At 38.5% G+C, this 24796-nt stretch overlaps 1 pseudogene; it reads right to left on the reverse strand.

The window, feature by feature from the left end:
* LOC149229749 (pathogenesis-related thaumatin-like protein 3.3 pseudogene) overlaps positions 1-23418 on the reverse strand; it is a 65541-nt pseudogene extending 42123 nt beyond the window's left edge.
* Positions 23419-24796: the final 1378 nt, after the last annotated feature.

Consider the following 24796-nt stretch of genomic DNA (forward strand, 5'->3'; position numbering starts at 1 on the left):
GATCTCTCGAGCGCATGATCAGATCTGAGCAACTGTGCCACTCTGGTGGACTGCCTATTCAGCCCTAATCAGAAGGACGTAGGTGTTTAACAGAAGAGCTGCGTGGGTACGCAGTGCAGAAACAGGAGATTTGCGCCGGGACGCAGTGCAGAAACAGGAGATCTGCGCCAGGACGCAGAGCAGAAGAAGGATACCTGCATCGGTACGCAGAGCAGAAGAAGAAGAGCTGCGTGGGGACGCAGAGCGACTGAGGTTCAGGTGCGTCCGCATAGTAAAAGTACGTGGCGCGATAATGTCTTTAGATGCGTCCCTGCAGTAACAGTACGCGGCGCGATAGTATCTTTGGGTGCGTCCCTGCAGTAACAGTACGCAGCGCAGTTCAAGGAACAGTGCGTGGGCACGCAGTGCGGCAGAAGGATCTCTGTGGGTAGACGCAGGAAAGCAGAAGGTGAACTGCGTAGCGACGCAGGCCACAGAAGGGAAAACTACGTACCTGTCTTAAAAAGTTCTGTTGATTGAATTTTTCTGTTGATAAGGTGTTCTGGGTTAGTTCTGTTATTGCTGATCTGATAACTGTAGTGAACTGTAACTTTCATGTACTTGATGTTCAATTGATGCTTTATGAAAAGAAGTAGGGGGTTGTAGCTCCCTTCCAGGAGAGACTGGAAAACGAGAGAGAGAGAGTTGTAGCTCTCTGCAGGTTGCAGCCTGCGTACTGGTAAAGGACTGCACCAGTACAAAACCATTGTAAAAGAAGTTTCTAAGTTGAAAGAAGATAGAGACATATTGCAGCAGGTGGTTTTCACCCACATTGGGTTTCCACCTTACATCTTGTGTTCTTTGGTGTGGCTATCTGTTTTTCCTTGTTCATGCTCATTATTTTATGGTACTGACATGCAAAAATAATTCAAAGAACAAATAAGGAAGATTGATTAAAAGAATTAGATAATACTGATTCACCCCCCCTCTCAGTATTATTTCCAACAATTGGTATCAGAGCAGGTCCTTTAGAGAAGCTTGATCGCTTGAAGGTAGATCGTTCATCATGAGCAACTACGAGAGAGAAGCATCAATCAGGCCACCGGTTTTTGATGGGACAAACTTCAATTACTGGAAGGTAAGAGTTACTGCCTATCTTCAATCTCTTGGTACAGAAGTTTGGGACATCGTAGAGACAGGCTATGCTTTTCCTTCAGCTACTCCTACAGATACAGCCGAGAAAAAGAAGTATGAAACAAATGCGAAAGCAGTCAGTACTCTATTAGGATGTATATCTCAATCAGAATTCATGAAGGTAATGCACTATAAATCCGCAAAAGAGATATGGGACAAAATTGTCACGAGCTATGAAGGAGATGAACAGGTAAAGCGTGCTAAACTTCAAACTCTCAGAATTCAGTATGAGACTCTCAAAATGTATAATGATGAAAGTGTGGCTAACTATTTTCTTTGGGTAGATGAGGTTGTTAATTGTATGAAAAATTTGGGTGAAGAAATAAAAGAGGCTATTGTGGTTGAAAAGGTTCTAAGATCACTGTCCCCCAAGTTTGAATCTAAAGTATCTGCAATAGAAGAAAAGGAAAATCTACGAATTCTTACTATGTCTCAGCTACATGGAATTCTAACTGCTTATCAAATGAGAAAGGGAGGTCCATCAGACAGAAGAGAAGCTGCTTTCAAGGCATCAGGCAAAGGAGATTATTATGAAGCAAGCCACGTCCCAGAAGAAGAGGAAGAAGAATCAAATTTTGTCAAAAATCTTCAAAGGGGTTCTGGAAGGTTCAGAGGTAAATTACCTTTTAAATGCTTTGCTTGTGGAAGAGTAGGTCATTATGCTGCAAAATGTCCTTATAAGGATAAAGGAAAGGAACCTGCTAGATGGAACAAGAAACAGAACGCAAATAAGAAAAGCTACTACACTCATGAAGATAGTGATGGTCTAGCAAACAGTGATGAAGATGAACAAGGTAATGAATATAAGTTGTTAATGGCATTTGAAGATGATGATTATATGGATGCTGTAGATGTGGATAACCTTTATGATGAAATTACTAGACTCAAGAGATGTATAGAAGAAAAGAACATGATCATTGATACTCTACAATTTCAAATTGATGAAAAGGAAAAACATCTTGAAAAATTAGAAGGTGAAATTGTTGGTCTTAGAAAAGAGATTGAGAAAACAAAAGCTATTAATCTCAAGTTTGTTAAAGGATCTGAAACTTTGGATGAGATTATCAATGTGCAGCGGTCTCCTCTAAACAAGACAGGTCTGGGCTATAATGGAGAAACTTCTCAAGCATCCACCTCAAAAAGTTATCTTGATGCAGCAAGAAGAAATGAACAAAAGAACAAAGAAGATCAACAGGTAAAGCAGGAACGAATTACAAACAGAAACTATCAAGGGAAATCCATCTTAAGGGTGAACAAAAGCTACAACCAGCCACAGGTAAAATCTTCTCAATTTGGTTCAAGAATAGATGAAAATAGAAACTACAATCAGTTGGCTGGTAGATTCAATAACCGCAGAAGTTTCTTCAATGGACAATGTTTTTCTTGCCATAACTTTGGTCACAAAGCAGCTCAATGTGTTGCATATAAAACGATCATGACTAGGGAAGCTCAAAAGCAAAGAAGTATGACAGGGATTACAAAAAGGACCTATAACAACTTTTCGGTTCTTGAAAATGAAGTTGAATGTTCTATTTGCAATAACTTTGGTCATGAAGACTCTGAATGCAGGAGCAGGTTTCAGCAGAAAAAGGAACAAGCCTCAAGCACCAAAACATGGAGAATAAAGGAACCTCAAACAGAAAGATGTGGGATAGCATTTTATGCAGAGGGACAGGAAAATCTATGGTATATTGACAGTGGATGTTCGAAGCATATGACAGGTGATGAAGAAAAACTCGAGTCTTATTCTGCTCTAGAAAAGGGAAAGAAAGTCTCTTCTGGAAATGATACTCCTGCAACTATAAAAGGAAAGGGCATTGCTCAGTTAAAAGAAAAGGTCAAGGCTGGAAATGTTTTGTATGTTGATGGATTGAAGCATAATCTTCTAAGTGTCAGCCAGATGTGTGATCAAAGAACCGAGGTTATATTCAGATCAAATGGATGTCTTTTTCGTGATCTTGATACAGGTAAAACAGTGATCAAAGGCAAAAGAACTCCAAATAATCTGTACATATTTGAAGAAGGACAACAACAATGCTATCTGAGCAAGGATGATGAGCACTGGTTATGGCATCGGAGGTTGGGGCATCTAAGCTTTTCACAAATAAGGAAAGCATGCAAATATCAGGCAGTTCGTGATCTTCCAGATATCAAAATTCCTGACAATACCATATGCAAATCATGTCAGTTTGGAAAACAAACCAGAACTAACTTTCCAGAGAAGGAAGGATCAACTAGCATGCCTCTTGAGCTAGTTCATACAGATACATGCGGTCCATTCAGGAAAAGAACACCTAGAGGAGAAGAATACTTGATATTATTCATTGACGATTTCTCCAGGTTTGTCTGGCTAGGACTTATGAAGCACAAAGATGAAGCATTCGAAAAATTCAAATCCTTCAAAGCCTTGGTTGAAAATGAATCAGGTCACAAAATTAAGTGCCTCAGATCCGACAGAGGTGGGGAGTTTACCTCAAATGAATTTTTCGATTTCTGTGAAGAACATGGGATAAGAAGAGAATTCTCTACAGCTAGAACTCCTCAGCAAAATGGAGTTGTGGAAAGAATGAACAGAACAGTCCAACAAATGGCTCGTGCTATGCTTGATGAATCAGGAACTCCCGCAACTTTCTGGGGTGAAGCTGCACATGCTGCGGTTGTTATTCTCAACAAAACAAATGTCCGGGTGAACAGCACTCAAACTCCTCATGAGCTCTGGAGTGGTAAGACTCCTTCGGTAAAGCACTTCAAAATCTTTGGGAGCAAATGCTATATCAAGAATACTGATGAGCAGCTTGGCAAACTTGAACCTAGAGCAGATGAAGGCATTCTTCTTGGTTACTCTCCACATAGCAAAGCATACAAATGCTACAATAAAAGACTTGGCAGAATTGTTGACAGCATTGATGTAGTGGTTGATGAGAAGGGATACATTCCTAGGCAAGTACATCATGAAGAAGAAGATGAAGGCTACCCCCAACGACAGAATAATGAAGAAGAATAACCTCAAGAAGAACCAGAGGAGCAAACAAGAATAGAAGAAAATACTCCATCCAGATATGTTCAGAAGAATCATCCAGAATCTCAGATTATGGGGCAGAAAGAAGTAGGTGTACAAACAAGAAGAACAGTTGCAGAAGCTTCAAGCTATTTGGCATTACTCTCCTCTACTGAACCACAAAGTGTGAAAGAGGCATGCAAAGATGAATGTTGGGTGAAAGCAATGGATGAAGAACTTGAGCAAATCGAAAAAAACAACACTTGGGAACTGGTTCCTAGACCAAAGGATAACAATGTTATCGGAACAAAATGGGTCTTCAAAAACAAATTGAATGAAAATGGAGAAGTAATTAGAAACAAAGCCAGACTCGTTTGTAAAGGGTATGCACAGCAAGAAGGAATAGACTTTGAAGAAACCTTTGCTCCTGTTGCAAGACTTGAGGCCATCCGAATGTTCCTTGCTCTCTCAAGTTTCCAAAATTTCAAAGTATTTCAAATGGACGTGAAATCAGCCTTTCTGAATGGAGATCTGGAAGAAGAAGTATACATTGAACAGCCAGATGGGTTCATTCTTGGAAATGATCCAAATCTTGTATGCAGATTGAAAAAGGCTCTCTATGGTCTCAAACAAGCTCCAAGGGCTTGGTACTACCGTTTGGACAAATATCTTCATCAACAAGGATTTTCAAAAGGATCAGCAGATAGCAATCTTTATATAAAAGTTGAAAATGACAAATTGCTAATACTTGTTGTGTATGTAGATGACATTATTTTTGGGAGCAATGAAGAAGCTATGAGTCAAAGCTTTGCCTCGGTCATGCAGAAAGAATTTGAAATGTCTTTGCTAGGAGAACTGACATATTTCCTTGGTTTGCAAATCCAACAAAAGGAAGGAGGAATCTTTTTATCTCAAACCAAGTATCTCAAACAGATTTTGAAGAAATATGGTATGGAAGATGCAAAACCAGTATGTACACCCATGGTCACAGGATGTAGCCTCAGTGCAAATGATGAATCTGCAGCAGTACATCAACCAACCTACAGATCTATGATTGGAAGTTTACTTTATTTGACAGGTACCCGACCGGACATCATGCATGCAGTTGGAATAGTTGGAAGATTTCAGGCAAATCCGAAGGAGACTCATCTTCAGGCAGTGAAGAGAATTTTCAAATATCTTCAAGGGACTCAAAATTATGGCTTATGGTATCCTAGAGATACAGATCTTACACTTCATGCTTATACAGATGCAGATTGGGCCGGAAGCATGGATGACAGGAAAAGCACAAGTGGTGGTGCGTTCTTTATGGGTTCCAGATTGGTATCTTGGTTCAGCAAGAAACAGAGTTCGATTGCCTTGTCTATAGCTGAAGCGGAATATGTTGCTGCTGCATCTTGTTGCACTCAACTCCTTTGGATGATGCAGACTTTGCAGGATTTTCAAATCACTTGTACACCACCTATCCCCATCTTATGTGATAACACAAGTGCAATCAGCATCTCAAAAAATCCTGTTATGCATTCAAAAACCAAGCACATACCAATCAAGTATCATTTTCTCCGGGAACAAGTGCTTGAACAGAAGGTCAAGTTGGAGTATGTTCCTTCTAAGGAACAAGTTGCTGATATTCTCACCAAACCCTTGCCCAGGGACACTTTTGAATACCTCAGGAAAAAGCTGGGGGTTGTTGATGCATCATCTTATTGTTGAACCTTTTTTTATTGATGGTACAGGTTCAGGGGGATCATATAATGCATTGTTGGCATTATGGAGGATGGTCAGAAGGAGATCTTGGAAATAGCTGCAGTATGTCTCTATCTCTTTCATGGTGGTTTATGGTTCTTTGTTGCAGATCTGGTTCATATTCAGGGGGAGCATGTTCTTAGGGGGAGCATACCCCTTTGCCCTTGATGTCAAAGGGGGAGAATGAAGCTGAAGACTGAAGATTGTGAGGTTGCCATCAAGTCCAAAGGGGGAGATTGTTGGCATTATGTTTCTGGTATGGCTATATGTTACAGATGTTGTACTTGATGGCAACTCCCGTGGCAAGGCTTTCAATTTGTTGAAAATTAAGAAGGACGCAGGAAATCAGTTCAGAAGGTGCGTACCCGCAGGTACACCATGCAGGGACCGCGTCCAGACACGCAGGCCAGCTGTTCAGGAGGTGCGCCCCCCCAGTGCACACATTTCAAGGCAGAGAAAAGCACACGTGGGGTTTCTTATGTTTTACTCTTGGTATTTAGCCGACGGTATTGGGTTATTATGGTGTCGGCTCGTGGTATTGTTCCATGATTTTAGGAGGAGCTTGCCTATATAAAGCAAAGGAGATCACTTGGCTAAGCATCTTTTGCAATTGAATATCTTTAGATCTGAAATATTGGGTTATGGTCTAAAAAGCTTGATCTATATGAAAGGGAAGTTGAAGGCGAATCTGTGAAGGGTGATCTCTCGAGCGCATGATCAGATCTGAGCAACTGTGCCACTCTGGTGGACTGCCTATTCAGCCCTAATCAGAAGGACGCAGGTGTTTAACAGAAGAGCTGCGTGGGTACGCAGTGCAGAAACAGGAGATCTGCGCCGGGACGCAGTGCAGAAACAGGAGATCTGCGCCGGGACGCAGAGCAGAAGAAGGATACCTGCGTCGGTACGCAGAGCAGAAGAAGAAGAGTTGCGTGGGGACGCAGAGCGACTGAGGTTCAGGTGCGTCCGCATAGTAAAAGTACGCGGCGCGATAATGTCTTTAGGTGCGTCCCTGCAGTAACAGTACGCGGCGCGATAGTATCTTTGGGTGCATCCCTGCAGTAACAGTACGCGGCGCAGTTCAAGGAACAGTGCGTGGGCACGCAGTGCGGCAAAAGGATCTCTGTGGGTAGACGCAGGAAAGCAGAAGGTGAACTGCGTAGCGACGCAGGCCACAGAAGGGAAAACTGCGTACCTGTCTTAAAAAGTTCTGTTGATTGAATTTTTCTGTTGATAAGGTGTTCTGGGTTAGTTCTGTTATTGCTGATCTGATAACTGTAGTGAACTGTAACTTTCATGTACTTTATGTTCAATTGATGCTTTATGAAAAGAAGTAGGGGGTTGTAGCTCCCTTCCAGGAGAGACTGGAAAACGAGAGAGAGAGAGTTGTAACTCTCTGCAGGTTGCAGCCTGCGTACTGGTAAAGGACTGCACCAGTACAAAACCATTGTAAAAGAAGTTTCTAAGTTGAAAGAAGATAGAGACATATTGCAGCAGGTGGTTTTCACCCACATTGGGTTTCCACCTTACATCTTGTGTTCTTTGGTGTGGCTATCTGTTTTTCCTTGTTCATGCTCATTATTTTATGGTACTGACATGCAAAAATAATTCAAAGAACAAATAAGGAAGATTGATTAAAAGAATTAGATAATATTGATTCACCCCCTCTCTCAGTATTATTTCCAACAGACAAAATAGGGTAGAGACAACTTCACAGCCTAACAAGACAAGACACTACGATGCTTGAGTTTGGGAATAGTCTAGCTCAGCAACTTCCACTTGATGCTTCTTAGTCACATATCGATGCCAAGCTCAGTATTGTGTGATGGCATCTCCAAACTGCATGATGGTGTCATGTTGGAAGTGGACTTTAGCCTCCATCGCATCTGGGTACAATGATTTAGAACCAGTCTTAAATTCTTTCTCGAGCAGGAGAAACATGGTTCTGATCTGGACGAGACCACCGATGCAGTTCTGCATGTTTTTTCTATTCTAAATCCTCCTTGGTGGCAACCTGTCTCAGCTACTCCAAGTACTCTTCAATCTCTTTCTCACTTGGTGTTTGTGTTTAACTTTGGCAAGTGAGATGACTGATGGGATCTTGTGGGTTCTCACCATGAAATACAAATTGTTGTACAACCGTACATATGAGTTATGAATGTTTCCAATGAACGAGGCGAGATGCTTGTTGTTTTGAATCAACATTTGAATTCTTTATTTCTCTACCTCTACCTGCAACCCATCTTCTTTAACAAAATAAATGGTGCCCTTTTATATCACATTTTTCATTCTTGCACGATGGTGAGGGCAGTTTTCACATTCCTAAGTATCTTGAAAAAATCCTTGTTATGTTTATACAAGCTATGCAAGAGGAAAACTTCCTTATGTATGGTTATGAGCTCCTCATAGAGGTCCTGCATGGTCTCTCCAAGAGTTGATACTTCACAAAGTATCTTTTCTTTTATTTCCCTAAGTAGACCTGTGTGGATATGACATTTTTTGCTGCTGCACAGAGTTGTTCTATCTCTTCTCAAGCAGCCTGTAAGTTTTCTGCCAGTTTCTTATTCTCGGTCATCAAATACTAAGTGTTTGATCTTGTCACACCTATGAAGGCCAAGTTGCCTTCGACAATGGCATTTGGATTCCTTCTAGTGTCTGCCATTGTCACCATTTCACTAATGAATGTAGGTGATACATGACCATATAGAAAATGATCTCTTCATTCTTGTACAATCCTCTTCTAAATTTCATTATTTTACAAATTGTACACATCCTTTACTAGATCATCATCAAGAGGAACTATGTCCCCTTCCTCGCTCAGGGCTAACTCTGCAGCTGGAGGTGGTGGAGACTGAACGGTGACCTACGGTGCACAGGAATCAGGTTAATATCTTCATCCTATGGTTCTGGTTCCAACTCCATGTCCAAAACTTCAATCAAGTCTTCAATTTTATGAGCGAGCTCCCGATCCTGCATCTATTCACTCGCCCCCTCTACTGTTGGTTGGTTATGTCCTTTCTCTTCAACTTCAATCAACGTTGTTTCTCCTAACCTTGCATCTTGCCTATATTATTATTCCTACTTATGCTTCTCCTCCTGTTCTTTCCTCCTTTCTTTATGTTATTCCCTCAGTTCTTGCTCTACTTTCTACACCCTCAATTCTACTTCCTACAAGCTCTGCTTTTCTCTCTTCCTTGGCTCTGCTCTCTGTCTCCTCTGCTTCCTCTGCCAAAGCTACTTGCATAAGGATTGAATCCACTTTCACTATGTAGATTTGTTTACCCTCTATTCTATTAGCAACCTTTATCTTTCCCAGATCTTGTACTGGAATGATGCTTTCTGTTACTACTGTTGGACTTGTTTCCATGTTAGTGTTAACTCCTTTTCTATAAACTGTCAAGTGTCTGCATATTGGAAAGTTAACTAGTGTTTGCTCAATTGCTTCCCTAATACTTATTTCAGTGGTCTCTCTTGAAGAAACTCTCTTTGGTTCCAAGGTAACATTGACTATTAGAGAGAAGTGCTTCACAAGTGTGGTACCTATGGGACAAAAATGACACTCATGGCAAGCAAACATTAGCTTCAGCAAATTAACTTTCAAGGCATGATCAAGCAGCAAACTGAGCATCTGTTAGGAAAGATTGCACAATTTTCATTGGAAGGAGGGACTGGCCTCCTATAGGAACTACGTATTGTTTGGACCCAGCAGTTAAGGATGAAGCTTAAGGCTTGGGACTGTGCAATGCGCAATCCCAACCTAGACAAAGACTGTCAAAGACTGCGCATTACGAAGTCTTAGTGGCCAAGGTGACATGCTGACCCCTAAAACTACAAAATGAACAGTTGGGCCAGCCTGTACTGTGCACTGCACAGTTCCATAGGCCAAGGTCTCAACATGAGCCTTAGGTTTGCATACTGCCCAGCTGGGAAAAGTGAAAACTAACCAAAGAAAGCGCAGATCTGCCCAAGGGGAGTGTGGAAAATGAGAAGATCAAAGTAATGGTATGTGCTTGAGTGCATATCTAACTAACTGCGAATGAATCTTGATATATCAAGTGCAGAAACTGAATGAATGGGAAGAAAATAAAACTGGTGAGGAGAGACATCGCAATGGAAACCATCAGTGAAAAAACAAAGAAATCGATGTGACACTTGTGAAAGGAAAATGATAACTTGAAAAAATACTTCTACAAGATAAAAACAAGTTGAAACGACAGAAACCATGAAGATAAATAATAAAAACAACACTCACACGAGTGAAACAACAACAAGTGATAGAAAAGGTGACAAAAGGCAATAAAATAAAAACTCACCCAGAAAAGCAACGATAAATCCACCGAAGGTTCCTTGATCTCTTCGGGAATGTTATAGCTTCAATATCAAATATGAAAATGAACTCTAGAGGCGTTGATTGACTAGATTTGATCAAATGAGGTTTTTATTGGAAGTAATACTGAGAGGGGGGTGAATCAGTATTATCAGATGAATAATTTAATTTTCAAAACTGATCTGTATACGCTACTTCATCTCAGTGAACTAGCGTGTATACACAACTATACTTAATGAAACCAACGTATATGCAAAGATCTTTTGATTTACCTAAATTATCATCTATTGAACTTTAATTAGTATAACAAGAATTCATTAGATAGTACAGTAAAAGCAGAATAAAGCATCACACATAAGCAACACACATGAACACCAAGATATAAGGTGGAAACCCAATGTAGGTGAAAACCACCTGCTTCTGTCGTCTTTGTCTTCTTTTAATAATAAAAAAATTTTGTTTACAATTTTTGTACTGGTGCAGTCTTATACTAGTACGCAAGCTTCTACCTACAGAAGGCTACAACCTTCTCTCATTCTCCAACTTCTACTGGAAGGGAGCTACAACCCCCTAGCTCTTGTACTAGTCAATATGTTTGCTAGTACGTAGGCGCCGACCTATAGAAGGCTACAACCTTCTTTCTTCCTTCAGGGACCTCGTTTCATAGATTTTTAGACTGGATCCATCAACAACATCATTCAATCTTCAAATATATCTACATCAACCAATCTCCTTTTGAACCAACCACAACTGAATCAATCAATCACTTTGACAACCCATCAATCTGATCATTCAGAATGCTGTCACCAGAATACAGTAACCAAAACCCAAGCTAGAACCTATAACACTGCAACAGCAAACAAAAGCAACTAAAACATATTTTATAAGGTATACACTACTTCCATGTGTCGAACCTACGTGTATATGCACTTTCCTCAAAGCCAACCAACGTATATATTTTCAAATATTAATTCATAATTCTGCAGCTATTCCAGACTTTAGTTATACCCAAATCATATCATTTATAGAATAATATATGCGTCAGAATTCAGGTCTAGAATATACATGAGCAAAAACACCTAATGATAATTCATTTTACGCCTTATGATCTTGATCTGTCATTAGATCTGATCCCTCATCATCAGCTAAGGTTCATCCTTGGTTCAAATCCAGCAATGCACCATAACCCAAATAACTTGCATACTAGATCTCACACTTCATCAGATATTTGATACTTGCACACTTTGGCCTAATGATCTTCTCCTCCTTTTATAGTTTTAGGCCTTTATTAATACCATGGACCAAACCACTTAGGACCAATACCTTGGACCCAATACCTAGGTTCAACACCTCGAACCAGATACCTTGGACCAATACCATGGATCAAAATACCATGGACCAAATGCATCGGACCAAAAATTTAGTTTTCCAAGGTATACGCGCTTTTCCTTCTGTGAAAGTGTGTGTATACATATATGTGACTTGTATATAGTGAACCTACGTGTATACTCATTGTGGTCAATGGTGAACCTGCATATACCTCTCGTTCTTCATTCTGCAATTCTTTGTTGTTTACCTGCTATACTGTGATCTTTCATCTGAGTGAGTTGCCTTTTGAACTAATTCCTTGAAGCTTCCCTGCAGTTCATCACATCTGTAAACACTACTATCATGCATTATGTCACATCTGATATCTATTCTGTAGATTCATCTAGTTACCATGTATATAAGTGAGGTGTTCTGCTACAAGTGAGTTGCTATCAAGTACAACACATACATCATAATGCCAACAATCTCTCCCTTTGGACTTGATGGCAACAACAACCACACCAAGTCACTCTCCCCCTTTGACATCAAGGGCAAAGGGTCATGCTCCCCCTGAGTGCATGATGAATTCTCTAATATGCTGAAGTGTGCTAATTGAGCTCCCATGATCGAGTTCATGCTCCCCCTGAGCATAAGCAAGGTCTGCAAAAAGATGTTCTAAAATAAGAACATGACTTCATACATACGTCACAAATGACCTTCCTATCACCAATGACTCATACATACATCTATCTCCCAACCAAGTGGGGATATACCAAATGTGACTCATCCACCCAACCAAGTGGGGATATACTAATTGTTTATACATGTCAAAACAAGAAATATTACATCATCCATCCCATGCATAGTGAGTTACAAATTAGGTATTTTCATGAACTTTACAAGTAGAGACCAAATATTTTAAACAAGATCATGATAGTCATCAGCAACTATCATATGATCTACACCATCAGCAGCATTATCCAGACCAGCAACCTGTATATTTCCATTATTAGTTCTCAAAATATCATCAACCCTATTCTCCTCCTGAACCTGTTGCACCTGTTCACTGTCAGATCTGATTATTGCATATGTCAGTAAGAGATATCAAAGCATCATCATCAAACAAAGCAGATAATTGATAGAACCATAATAGACCCCTTTTTTTCTGAGTCTGTCCCACTGCTTTTCTTCAAACCAGCATATACGCGACTGTGCCTACAGAAACTTGCGTATGTACGTGACAATGCTTCATGAAACTCATGTATAACCACTTTTAGTAGGATGATGTAGAAAGAACTCCCAAATTTTGTCTAAGATATTCAAATGTCTCTCTAAGTAGTGGTTTAGTGAATACATCAACAACTTGTTCTTTGGAGGGAACGTACTCCAATTTGAACTTTTGTTCAAGCACTTGTTCATGTAGGAAATGATATTTGATGGGTATGTGCTTTTTTTTGGAGTGCATGACTGGATTCATTGAAATACCGATGGCACGTGTATTATCACATAGAATGGAGATGGGTGGAGTACATGCGATCTGAATATCTTACAAGGTTTGCATCAGCCAAAGTAGTTGTGTGCAGCAAGATGTAGCAGCCACGTATTCTGATTTAGCTGTAGATAATGCAATTGAACTTTGTTTTTTGTTGAACCAAGACACTAACCTAGAACCCATATAGAATGCACCACCACTAGTGCTTTTTCTGTCATCAACACTTCCTGCCCAATCCTCATTTGTATATGCATGAAGTGTAAGATCTGTATCTCTCGGATACCATAAACCAAAGTTCGATGTTCCTTGAAGATATTTGAAAATCCTTTTGACTGCCTGAAGGTGTGATTCCTTTGGATTTACTTGGAATCTTCCAACTATTCCCACTGCATGCATGATGTCTGGTCGGGTACCTGTTAGATAAATCAGACTGCCAATCATGGATCTGTAAGTTGGTTGATGTACTGCTACTGATTCATCATTTGAGCTAAGATTGCACCCTGTTACCATTAGGGTACATACTAGTTTAGAATCTTCCATGCCGTACTTTTTTAGGATCTGTTTGAGATATTTGGTTTGTGAGAGAAAAATACCATCTTTATTTTGTTGAACTTGTAGACCAAGAAAATAGGTAAGCTCACCAAGCAAGGACATCTCAAATTCTTGTTGCATTACTGAAGCGAAATTCTGACTCATGGATTCTTCATTGCTACCAAAAATGATATCATCAACATAAACAACAATTATTAGCAGTTTACCAGTGTCAATCATTGTATATAGATTGTTATCAGTTGACCCCTTTGAAAAACCTTGTTGGTGGAGATATTTGTCAAGATGGTAATACCAGACCCTTGGAGCCTGTTTTAGACCATAGAGAGCCTTTCTGAGTTTGCATACAAGTTTTTCATCATTTCCAAGAATGAATCCTTCTGGTTGTTCAATATAGACTTCTTCTTCTAAGTCTCCATTAAGAAAGACAGATTTTACATCCATTTGGTATACTCTGAATTTTTGAAAACTAGAAAGAGAAAGAAACATTCCTATGGCTTCAAGTCTAGAAATAGGTGCAAAAGTTTCTTCAAAATCTATACCTTCTTATTGAGCATATCCTTTGCAAATGAGTCTGGGCTTGTTTCTGATAACTTCTCCATTTTCGTTCAGCTTGTTTTTTAATATCCATTTGTTCCTATGATATTCTTATCATGAGTTCTAGGAACTAATTCCCAAGTATTATTCTTTTCAATTTGCTCAAGTTCTTCATTCATGGCCTTGACCCAATATTCATCTTTACATGCTTCATTTACATTTTGAGGTTCAGAGGAAGATAGTAATGCTAGATAACTTGAGGCTTCAGCAATGGTTCTTCTTGTCTGCACACCTGCCCCATTTTCCCCTAAAATTTGAGTTTCTGGATGATTTTTCTAAACATACCTGGACATAGTCTTTTATTCTATTGTTATCTCTTCTTCTGGTGCTTCATCAGTTTCTTCTTCAAAATCAGTGTGATTTGATGTGGGAAAATGATCCTCATCTTCTTCATTGTCATAATCTTTGGCTTTTATCTGTTTTGGATTTTTGCATGCTTCATCAACCATAACACCAGTACTTTCAATAATTTTCCCAATTCTTTTATTATAACATTTATATCCTTTACTTCGGGAAGAGTAGCCAAGAAGAATATCTTCATCTGCTCTGGGTTCAAACTTACCAAGTTTTTCATCAGTCCTTTTGATGTAACATTTGCTTCCAAAAACTTTAAAGTATTTTATAGTAGGAGTCTTACCATACCAAAGTTCATGTGGAGTTTGAGTGTTGTTTACTCGAACATTTGCTTGGTTGAGAATAGTGACGGCAGCGAATGCAACTTCACCCCAGAAGGTTGCAGGAGTTCCAGATTCATCTAGCATAGCACGAGCCATTTGTTGAATAGTGCTGTTCATCCTTTCTACCACTCCATTTTGTTGAGGAGTCCTTGTAGTGGAGAACTTCCTTTTTATTCCATTTTGTTCACAAAAGTCAAAGAATTCATCTAAGGTAAATTCCCCTCCTCAATCAGATTTGAGGCATTTGATTTTGCTATCTTATTCATTTTCAACCAAAGCTTTGAAGGCTTTGAACTTTTCAAATGCTTCATCTTTATGCTTTAGAAGACCTATCCAACACATTCTGGAAAAATCATCAATGAACAATATAAAGTATTCTTCTCCATGAGGTGACTTTTTCCTTGATGGTCCACATAAATCAGTATGAACAAGTTGAAAAGTCTTACTAGCTGACCCTTCGTTTTCAATGAAGTGAGATCTGGTTTTCTTACCAAATTGAAATGATTTTCATATAGTATTTTTAGGAATGTTGATATCTGGAAGATCACGAGCAGCCTAGAATCTGCATGCTTTTCTTTTTTGAGAAAAGCTTAGATATCCCAATCTTCTGTGCCATAGCCTGTTTTCATCAATTTTGCTTAGATAACATTGTTGTTGTCCTCCCTTGAGTATGTATAGGTTGTTTGTAGTTCTTGTACCTTTGCTCACGGTTTCTCCTGTATCGATCTCACGAAAAGCTCATCCATTTGATCGAAACACTACTTCATTTCCTTGACCACACACTTGACTCACACTCAATAGGTTATGCTTTAATCCATCAACATACATAACATTCCCAGCTTTAACTTTTTCTTTCAAGAAATCAGAGCCTTTACCTTTTATGACAGCAGGAGTGTCGTTTCCAAATGAGACACTCTTTTCCTTTTCTAAAGCATTATATGAGTGTAGTTTTTCTTTGTCACCTGTCATGTGTTTTGAGCATCCACTATCGATGTATTACTGGTTTTCTTGTCCTTCTGCATACAAGGCTATACCACATCTTTCTGTTTGCAGTTCTTTCTTTCTCCACATTTTGGGATTTAATGGATTTTTCTCCTTTTGAGATATTTGCCAAAATTTACTCCTGCATTCAGATTCTTCATGGCCAAAGTTGTTACGGATTGAGCATTCTATTTCATTTTCAAGAAGAGAAAAGTTATTATAGGAACTTTTCTTGATCCCTGTCACATTCCTTTGATTTCATGCTTCTCTAGTCATGATGGTTTTGTAAGCAACACATTGAGCAGCTTTGTGTCCAAAATTATGACATGACAAACATTGACAATTAAAGAAGTTCCTGCGATTATCGAATCTACTAACCTGGTGATTGCAGTTTCTATTGATATTTATCTTTGAAGCAAATTGGGTACAATTTATCTGAGGTTGATTGTGGCTTCTGTTCATCCTTGAAGTAAATTGAACCTGATTTACCTAGTGATATGCTTTATGCCTTTGCTGATGATTATCAAACTGTTCACTGATCTTTGTTGCATCAAGATATCTTTTAGTGGAGATTGATGACTTCTATGATTAAGATGCTTCTTCAATATATCAAAGACCTATCTTTATTAGAGGAGAACGCTGCACTTTGATAATTTCATTTAAGGTTTCTGATCCTTTAGCAAATCTAAGATTGAGAGATTTTGTTTTCTCAAGATCCTTTCTTAGACCCACAATTTCACATTCTAGTTTTTCATTGTGTTTTTCTCTTTCAGCAAGTTGGTATGTCAAGGTATCTATAATCATATTCTTTTCTTCTAAACAGATTTTGAGTTTAGAGATTTCTTCATAAAGGTCATATTCATCTAAAGCATCCAAAAAATCATCATCTTCATAAGCCATCAGAAGCCTATAATCATTACTATTTTCATCTTCATCACTATTTGATAAACCATCACTATCTTCATGAGTATAGTAGCTCTTTTTATTTACACTTTGTTTTCTATTCCATTTTGCAGATTCCTTCCCTTTATCATATTTATCTTTATGAGGAAATTTGGCAGCATAATGACCGACTCTACCATAGGCAAAACATTTGAAAGGTAGTTTACCTCTGAATCTTCTGGAACCCTGTTGAAGCTTCTTGACAAAGTTTACTTCCTCTTCTTCTTCTAAAATATGTCCTGATTCATTGAGTTATTCTTTTCCTTTTGTTGAAGTTTTAAATGCAGCTTCTCTCATATCTGATGGACCTCCTTTTCTCATCTCAAAGGTAGTTAAGATTCCGTGAAGTTGTGTCATAGTAATAGTCTGTAGATCCTGTTTTTCTTATATGGCAGATACTTTTGATTCAAATTTAGCAGATAAAGATCTTAAAACTTTTTCAACTAAGGTAACTTCCTTTATCCCTTCACCCAGATTCTTCATGCAATTAACAACCTCATCTATATGTAAGAACTAACTGGCTATACTTTCATCATTGTGCATCTTGAGAGTTTCATATTGAATTCTGAGAGTTTTCAGTTTAGCACGTTTTACTTGAGAGTCTCCTTCGTAGCTTAGAACGATTTTGTCCCATATTTCTTTAGCTATTTTGAGCTACATAACTTTGACAAAATTTGATTGCGATAGACTTCCCAATAATGTATTGACAGCCTTGGCATTGGTTTCATAATGCTTTTTACCTGTCGTATCTATAGGAATTGCTGATGGAAATGTATATCCTCCTTCCATGATTTCCCAAACATCTATTCCAAGAGATTGAAGATAGGTTGTGGTTCTTACCTTCCAATAAACAAAGTTTCTCCCATCAAATATTGGTGGTCTAATGGATCCCCCACTTTCTTGATCACTCATGATGGTGGATATTCCTTCAAGCGATCAAGCTTCTTCTGAAGGATCTACTCTAATACCAATTGTTGGAAATAATACTGAGAGCGGGGGTGAATCAGTATTATCAGATCAATAATTTAATTTTCAAAACTGATTTGTATACACTACTTCAGCTCAGTGAACTAGTGTGTATACACAACTGTACTTAATGAAACCAGCATATATGCATAGATCTTTTGATTTACCCAAATTATCATGTATTGAACTTTAATTAGTGTGTCAGGAATTCATTAGATGGTACAGTAAAAGCAGAATAAAGCATCACACATAAGAAACACACATGAACACCAAGATATAAGGTGAAAACCCAATTTGGGTGAAAACCACCTACTTCTGTCATCTCTGTCTTCTTTTAATAATAAGAAAAAAAAATCACATTTTTTGTACTCGTGCAGTCTTATACCAATACGCAGGCTTCTACTTGCAGAAGGCTACAACCTTCTCTCGTTCTCCAGCTTCTACTGCAAGGGAGCTACAACCCCTTAGCTCTTGTACTAGCCGATATGTTTGCTAGTATGTAGGTGCCGACCTACAGAAGGCTACGACCTTATTTCTTCCTTCAGGGACCTCGTTTCATAAATTTTCAGACTAAATCCATCAACAACATCATTCAATATTCAAATATATCTGCATCAACCAATCTCCTTTTGAACCAACCACAACTGAATCAATCAATCACTTTGACAACCCATCAATCTAATCATTTAGAACGTTGTCACCAGAATACAGTAACCAAAACCCAAGCCAGATCCCAAAACAATGCAACAGCAAACAGAAGAAACTAAAACATATTTTATAAGGTATACGCTACTTCCATGTGTCGAACCTGCGTGTATACGCACTTTCCTCAAAGCCAACCAACGTATATATCTGCAAATATAAATTCAAAATTCTACAGCTATTCCAAACTTTAGTTATACCTAGATCATATCATTTATAGAATAATATTTGTGTCAGAATTGAGATCTAGAATATACATGAGCAAAAACACCTAATGATAATTCATTTTATGCCTTAAGATCCCGATCTATCATTAGATCTTATCCCTCATCATCAGCTAAGGTTCATCCTTGGTTCAGATCCAACAATGCACCATAACCCAATAACTTGCATGATAGATCTCACACTTCATCAGATATTCAATACTTACACACTTTGGCCTAATGATCTTCTCCTCCTTTTATAGTTTTAGACCTTTCTCAATACCATGGATCAAAACCACTTAGGACCAATACCTTGGACCCAATACCTGGGGTCAACACCTCAGACCAGATACCTTGGACCAATACCATGGAACAAATACTTTGAACCAAAAATTTATTTTTCCAAGGTATACGGAGTTTTCCTTTGGTGAAAGTGCATGTGTACGTATACGTGACTTGTATACAATGAACATCTGTGTATATGCAGCTTGGTCAATGGTGAACCTGTGTATACCTCTCTTTCTTCATTCTGTAATTCTTTGTTGTTTACCTGCTATACTGTGATCTTTCATCTGAGTGAGTTGCCTTCTGAACTGATTCCTTGAAGTTGCCCTGCATTTCATCACATTTGTAAACACTACTGTCATGCATTCTGTCACATCTGATATCTCTTCTATAGATTCATCTAGTTACCATATATAAGTGAGTTGTTCTGTTACAAGTGGGTTTCCATCAAGTACAACACATACATCATAATGGCAACAGTTTTATGACGCGCATGCCTAAAATCAATGAAAAAGTGACACTTGGCGGAAACTTCTAAAAATAGAAATGTGTCATATTCAGGAAACTAATAATAGATCCCTACGTCCTAGGCATGTTTTTTCTTCCCTTAAGTTTCCTTTCTTTTCTGGGGGTGGGGGGGACTTTCCATGCACATTGTTGAGAAAGACTATGCAATTTTGGGGAATTGGGCAACTTTTTGGCTCAATGTGCACTACGCAGTTTCTGATCTTAGTGAGGGTTTGTGCAGTTTTTGGGCTCAGTGATGGGCTACCTTCCATGACAGCGTAGTTTCTGAGCTCAAGATTGACTTCCAATCAAGATTGTGCAATTCCTATCATCAAGGTCGCTTTCCCTCAATGATTTTGCAGTTTCTGGAGGCAAGCCCAGAATTGTTGTGAGACCAAGTTGGGAGATCAACTTGGGACTTAGAAAAATAAGCTAAGTGAGAAAAAAGTAAGCACAAGCACAAATGAAAAATATAAGTCGCAGTCGAAGGATGAATACCTGGATTAGTGTAAGATGAGCTCCGGTGAATAAGAAGGAAGGCTCCAAAATTGAAGCATAGGAAAAATTTTGGAGGGTGGTTGTAGCCGCTACAACATGTTGATAGAACATATAAAATACAAATGATGTGGGTTACTATGGAACTCTTTCCAATGCATAAAATAACCGTTTCAATGGAGATGTATTGATATGGTTGTTTACAGCGTTGGGAACCCTAAAATAAAATATATAAATGAAGCACCCATTAAAGATTTGCATGTGAAAATTAGCAAATCTATTAGGGATTATAAACATTCTACATGTTTCTCTTCACTTGATGAGGTAATGCACATGCAAAGGCCATGTTGGACTACCCATGTTTGTTTTTCTCCTTAGTTTTTTTGGCTTTTTTTTTCATTCACTATGGGGGTTCTTCTTATATTGAAACCAAATATGGCCTAACAAGGCTTTCCAAAGCTCTTGGACTTGAAAAAATTCCTTATAATAATAGAGTGACCATTTCTTAACCTGGGTTTGTGGAGAATCCCATGCTCGATGAGAGTAAGAAATATAGATTTGTCAACAATAAGGTTAAGACTATAATATGTGAAGACTTCCCTTTCCAGTTTCACTTGTTTTTGCATCAATATTTATTTGATGAATAACTTTAATTGTTGGCGATACAAGGAGTATTTATTCATGTTTCGTGTAGAAGAGTTTTTTCCAACAATGAATGGAAGAATCACAATTGTATGTCACTGAGGAAAGATCTTCTGATGCAAAACATAGCATATGTCGCTATAGAATACCCATTTACACGTGATGCAAAATTTGATTCATGGTATGTATCACGATAGAAAACTCTTTTGGAGTGATATACAAGTCTTGATCATTAGAGGAGGTTGATCCTAGTGTGAAATAGGTCCCTTGATAGAAGGAAATCCTACCTTTGAGGAAATAAGAGTAATCACCATTTGAGATGAAGTAAAATATTCACGTAGTAGTGAGAGGGATAAATGTAATGTGGAAACCAAATCATTACATTGACTAAGGAGTATCAAGTAAAAACAAAATCCCCCAATTAAGTGTGAATGATGGTAAAAACTTAATATACCCCATCCCTTGAAATTCACCAAGGGGGATTAGGTATCTTACACCAAGATTTTATCTGTTAATGAGCTAATCAAGATTTGTAGTTCTCAAGTTCTAATAATAAGTAATGGTCTAATTAAATGGTCAGGGATTATCCTTGAACTTGTAGGGAAGATACTTCAAGAGAAAAGGAAAAAATGTTCAGGATTACTCTCTTACATGTCTATATCAAGAAATAGAGAAAACTTTGTTGGACACAAGCACAAAATTCACTACATCTAAACAAATTAAGAATCATTAAAAGATAATCAACCATCTTCTCTATAACCAATTCATAGAAACTTAGGATCATTGATTTTTTAAGCCAAATTCAAAGAAATAATTTGGTTCTAGTCATTTCTCATACTCTTCAAGGAAAGGAAATAAAAAATGGTTCTCCAAGTTTTGCAAATATTTCATGAAAAGAGTTTCATTGGGATGATAAGTGTCCTAAAAAATCAAAGAAAGGTATCAATATATTAGAATTATTTTCATCATACATTGATCCATGATACTTTAACCCTTCTTCTAATTTTGACTCAGAAGTTGTATATTTTTCTAATTATTTTGATTTTGGTTGTTCTAATGAGCAATAGTCTCTTGCAAATTCCACTTAAGATTCTGATATAGATATTTATTCCACTAAAATTTCTAAACTTTGCTGAGAATTCTCCAAGACACTTGTTTGGAATATACATAAACAAAGATCTCTTTCTACTGAGATTGACCATATTTATTCCTAGTGCCCTTATCAAACCATGGTTTATCTCTTGTATTGTTTCCCTATCACTATTACTTCCCCATGCATAAACTATTCTTTCTTCTTCTAGTCGTTGTTATAAAACCAGCTCACAAAAAGATAGAAAAGATAGATCAACAACTTAAAAATCAGCCTCTTCGAGGGGGCAACCTCCTTTACATTACACAAATGAACAATTCTTGGATGATATAAATGACAAGACCTCATTTCTATATATAGGATTCTAAGGGGTCCCAATACAATCAAAGCCTACATAACAATAATATTGTAGGGACACAACAATAACAATAGTGGGATTCTATGGGGCATAATAATAACAACACGGGGGCTATATGGCCACAATAATACAATAAGGGGGTTACAATAATAACAATAAGGGGTTACACTAGTAGTATAGGGACCTAACATTCCCCTCTCCTTCAAAAAGTGTTTTCCTCAATGCTTGAGTAGTTCTGGATGCTTTTGTATAAAATTATCATCCTCCCATGTGGAATCTTTAGCGGGTAAGTTCTTCCAGTTGATGAAATATTCTGAAATTGATCAATTTCATAGTTGTCACTTTCTTGTTTTTGTGACTGCTTTAGGTTCCAATATGATTTTTCCTTCCTCATCAAGTTCTCGCCATATTTTTTGAACTGGGACCTTCTCACCTATAACCTTCTTTAATCATGAAACATGGAAAACTGGGTGCACTCAAGAAGATGCAGGAAGCTCCAATTTGTATGCCATAGTACCAATCTTTTGTAACACCTTGTACGGACCATAATGCTTTGGTGATAATTTATTATCCTTCTTATCTTGTTTGAGGGACATTTTTTTGTATGGTTGTAGTCGTAGAAATACCCAGTCACCTACTTCAAAAATTATTTTTGTTGCGATGTTGATCTGCCTATTGTTTCATTCTATTCTATGCAAAAGTGAGGTTATCCATTAAGAGTTTGGGAACTTCTTGTTGATGCTCGATGTGATCCTCCACTGCTTGAACCTTAGAATTTTCTTTTAAATATGATGTGATGGATGGTGGATGGTATCCATAAAGTGCCATAAATGGGGTCATTTTTGTTGCAGTATGGAAGGAAGTGTTATACAACCATTCAGCTAGAGGAAACCACTTGACCCATTGTGTCTGTTTATTAGATAAAGAAACGAAGATATTCTTCCAAACATTTGTTCACTATCACAGTTTTCCCATCAGATTGAGAATGATAAGATGAGCTATGAGATAACTGAATACCCAAATATTCCACCTCTTGTACTCCAAAGAAACAATTGGAGCTTTTTGCATATAATTGTTTCTCCTCTAATAGTTTAAGCACCATGTCAACATGTTTAACATGATCCTTCCAAGACTTGATGTAGATTAGTCTTATGATCCTCGGTAGGGTCGAGTGGTTACATCCATCTAGTGAGATCGGGTTAGGGTACCAAGCAGAGGCTTTTCCGGGACCTCGATCGGGAAAAACTGTCCGGTAACGCAATCATTTCCAATCGAGTTCTCGTTGGCAAGGAATATCAGATTGTTAAGCGAGTGAGTTTCTTGGTCGATGTCGGAGCCCAGAGATCCCAGAAATTTGGTAGCTTTCAGACTGTGAGAATTCATGTTGGAACACATCGAGGAGGCTTCAAAATCTGGGTAACCACAGAAGAATTCGACGTCCCGGACTCATCCTGCTTAGACATGGGCTTCTTGTCACTGCTAATAATATCAAATCTCATCGCATCATCACTGCAAACAGAACCTGGCCCACTACTCGAACTGTCGACCTCTACAGTTTCAATTACATTCAGATCTAACATCATTTCCTTTGTCTAAAGCTTCAAAGTTTCTTTTATCTCCTATGTCCCAGGCTGTTAGTTGATCTATGCCTCTTCTATGATGAGGTTCTGCGATGGCCACTGAGCTCAAGCAAGAGGCGTCATGGTTTAAGCAGGACAGACGGGAAAATCTTCAGAGGTCTTTGAATGCAAAGATCTTGTTTCGAATGCTGAGATTTCTCGGTACTAAAAGCAGGATTTTTCCTACTAGGGTTTTTTTCAGATTAAAAGGCTTATTGAGACTCTGCGGATGGGTTCTAGATCTAATCTTCTACAGCTAGATCTAGATCTAGATCTAATCTTCTTCCTTATTTCTCTGCTGCTAGGTTCTAGATCTAATCTTCTGCGGCTAGATCTAGATCTAATCTTTTGCCTTATTTCTCTGTGGCTGGGTCTCGGCTCCCACAATGTGTTTCGGCACTCTCCATTGTCTCACACTGTGGGGTTATCAAAGGCAATAACCAATTTCATAGACGAACCACCTGTTCAATCTTCTGCGGCTAGATCTAGATCTAATCTTCTGCCTTATTTCTCTGCGACTAGGTTCTACGAGCAAATATGGCTCCCAAATTCGCGAAAATAGTTGTTGGCTCAGTCCCATCTGCTTCTATAGGGCATGCTCCTGCCCATATCGTCAGTGAAGCCCTAGCTCCCACTGTCAAGGTGGTCCAGGCGTCACTTGATAAGGCTTTGAGGTTTTCTGAAAGTGCCCTAATCTGCCGGTTCAATGGTTTTTCGCTGCGACTGATAGCTCTCCAAAATTGGATCTCAGAGGTATGGAAGCCTGTCATTTTTTATGAAATTAATATCTACCCCTATGTTAGGGGTTTCTTTATAGTAGATTTTGAAAATCCTGAAAGCAGACACTATATTCTAGATTTTGGCCCTTGGTTTTTGGAAAACTTAGGCCTATTCATGAAGCCATGGAACCCATCATTTGATCCCTCAACAGCAGTCATAACCTCAACACCAATTTAGGTGAGATTGCCAAGCCTGCCCTTGCATCTCTAGAATCTCTCCTCGCTAAAAGCCATTGGAAATGCAATTGGGAAATTTTACTGCAAGTGCCCAGAAAAAGAGGAATATGCGAGAACTGCCTATGCACGCATCTGTGTGGAAATGAAATTCAACACCGGATTCCTAGCTGAAATAAACCTAACAAG

Source organism: Pinus tabuliformis, chromosome J (assembly GCF_031772625.1).
Source record: "Pinus tabuliformis cultivar Carrire ecotype Pingquan chromosome J, CPIR1, whole genome shotgun sequence".
Taxonomy (NCBI): domain Eukaryota; kingdom Viridiplantae; phylum Streptophyta; class Pinopsida; order Pinales; family Pinaceae; genus Pinus; species Pinus tabuliformis.